Below are 2,500 nucleotides of genomic sequence, written 5' to 3'. Positions count from 1 at the left end.
CTGCCTGACACTGGGCTGCATAGAGGTTTGTTTGAGCTGCTAGCAGCTCAAAAAACTCGGGGGCAAACATTAAATGGAAAAATGACTTTGGCTCGCTAGCATCGATGTCACATCTGATGCCAGGAGTCGCAGTAAAAGCAGGGATTACTGGGTCTATCATATTTGGGGGCACCCAATTATATTTAGAGTCAGGCTCTCCACGCCTGGCTTTGCCAGATGGACCCTGGCCATCATCGTCTTCCTCTGACTCGTCATTATCTGACGCACAGCAGGATTCCTCAGATATTGGATCAATATCTGATGCAGTCAGAGTGGCCTCGGCGTCTGACGCCGTCAGAGTGGCCTCGGCGTCTGACGCGGTCAGAGTGGCATCGTCATCAGACTGAGTGAGGCAGTCATGAGCCTCCTCAGCGCTGAAGACATGTTGCGCCATTGTACCTACCTGGCCAATTTCTAAAACACTACACTATCCCCAATATATAATGTGGTTTTGCACTAAGCACTGCAGCTCTGCAAAACGAACTCTCTCTGTCTCTATCTCTCTCTCTCTCTCTCTCCCCCAGTGTCGCACATCCGGCAGTAATGTCACTGACCTGGATGTGGTTCAGTCCCCCAAGGCTAATGACACACCAAGTTGTTACAGGGGATCGGGCTGCAGGGGGGGGTCCAGGCTGTCAAACGACAGCCTGTTCTCCCGTGCAGCGGCAGGGATGTGTTCCTGACGCTGCACGAAAGGCTAGACGTCCCGGTACGTCTATAGGGGATTGAAGGGGTTAAGCCGGCCAGCAGCAACTTGTGCAGCTATATAAAGAGGTTCTGCAGCAGCCGTTATCCCTATACCCCACCCAGGCATAGGGATCTAGCGACAGTCCCATACAGATATATATATATATATATATATATATATATATATATATATATATATATATAGATATATATAGATATATATAGATATATATATATAGATATAGATATAGATATAGATATAGATAGATAGATAGATAGATAGATAGATAGATAGATAGATAGATAGATAGATAGATATAGATATAGATATAGACACAGTTTATCTGCTGTAATGCCTGCTTAACCCCTTCAATCCCGGAGAAATTTTGCCATTTTTGCGCTATGTCGGTTCAGCGATGATTCTCTTTTACTGTGAATAGTGTACCCATATAAACTATATATTGTTTTTTCAAGGAGAGATAGAGCTTTCTTTTGATACCATAGTTGGATGATTAGCTGAAAATTTAGAATTAGAAATTTAGTAAAAAGTAGCAAGAATTAGAAAAAAAAATCTGTGTTTTTTTCATTTTCCCTCTGAATCCTCACAAAATTAGGTAAAAAGACAGAAAATTCCATCCAGATTTATCCATTTAGGTGTCCTGTAGATGTCGATGTGCCCAAAGTGCCCGTTCCCGGCCGCCTAAGTTGATCGCGGCCGGCCGGCAGTTTTGCTCTAAGTCCCCGTTTTTGGCAGGCCAAGTTGCTTGGGAAACCCTGGAAGTCTATGAGGTCGGATTTGCCGGCCGCATCCGACCCTCGCTCCATCGAAGTCGGCATGCCTTGCCGGATTTTCCCGGTGGTGACGTGGAACTCCGTCCCGGTTCGCCAGGGACGTCAGGCACCCTCCGCCGGAAATATAGGGAAGCTGCTGCTGCTTGTTCCAGAGAGCCGGCTCCCAACGACCTCGCGAAGCCCAGCCCGGGTGCCGGCCATGTCCCGGCCCCGGCCCCGGGAACCCCACCGTCCTGTAGACCTCCGAGGGTCCCGCCCGGGGCTCCACGGACCTCGGGAGGACCAGCCCGGGTGCCGCACCGGCGGTCCAACCCGCCCATGTCCCGGGCCGTGTCCCGGGAACACCACCTTGGGGCAGACCCCCGAGGGTCCCGCCAGGGGCTCCACGGACCTCGGGGTGCCCAGCCCGGGTGCCGCACCGGCGGTCCAACCCGCCCAAGTCCCGGGCCGTGTCCCGAGAACACTACCTTGGGGCAGACCCCCGAGGGTCCCGCCAGGGGCTCCCCGGACCTCGGGGTGCCCAGCCCGGGTGCAGCACCGGCGGTCCAACCCGCCCAAGTCCCGGGCCGGGTCCCGGGAAGAGCACCTAAGGCAGAGCCCCGAGGGTCCCGCCAGGGGCTCCCCGGACCTCGGGGTGCTCAGCACGGGTGCAGCACCGGCGGTCCAACCCGCCCAAGTCCCGGGCCGGGTCCCGGGAACACCACCATGGGGCAGACCCCCGAGGGTCCCGCCAGGGGCTCCCCGGACCTCGGGAGGACCAGCCCGGGTGCCGCACCGGCGGTCCAACCCGCCCAAGTCCCGGGACGGGTCCCGGGAACACCACCATGGGGCAGACCCCCGAGGGTCCCGCCAGGGGCTCCCCGGACCTCGGGAGGACCAGCCCGGGTGCCGCACCGGCGGTCCAACCCGCCCAAGTCCCGGGCCGGGTCCCGGGAAGAGCACCATGGGGCAGACCCCCGAGGGTCCCGCCAGGGGCTCCCCG

This window comes from Sceloporus occidentalis, unplaced genomic scaffold, assembly GCF_023333645.1.
Source record: "Sceloporus occidentalis isolate IW3139 unplaced genomic scaffold, rSceOcc1.0.p SCAF_67, whole genome shotgun sequence".
Classification (NCBI taxonomy): Eukaryota; Metazoa; Chordata; class Lepidosauria; order Squamata; family Phrynosomatidae; genus Sceloporus; species Sceloporus occidentalis.
The sequence above is the reverse complement of the archived record's forward strand: the minus strand, read 5'-3'. Positions refer to the sequence as shown.